Raw genomic sequence first — 239 nt, 5'->3', positions numbered from 1 at the left:
TTTCCATGTCTTGGCTATTGTGAATAGTGCTGCTATGAATATAGAGATGCAGGTATCTTTTTGAAGTATAGTTTTGTCCATATATATGCCCAGTAATGGGATTGCTGGATCATACGGCAACTCCATTTTTAGTTTTTTGAGGAACATCCATACTGTTTTCCATAGTGGCTGCATCAATTTACATTCCCACCAACAATATAGGAGGGTTCCCTTTTGTCCACACCCTCTCCAGCATTTGT

Source organism: Physeter macrocephalus, chromosome 14 (genome assembly GCF_002837175.3).
Source record: "Physeter macrocephalus isolate SW-GA chromosome 14, ASM283717v5, whole genome shotgun sequence".
NCBI classification, from domain to species: Eukaryota; Metazoa; Chordata; class Mammalia; order Artiodactyla; family Physeteridae; genus Physeter; species Physeter macrocephalus.
Note: the sequence above shows the minus strand (reverse complement) of the source record.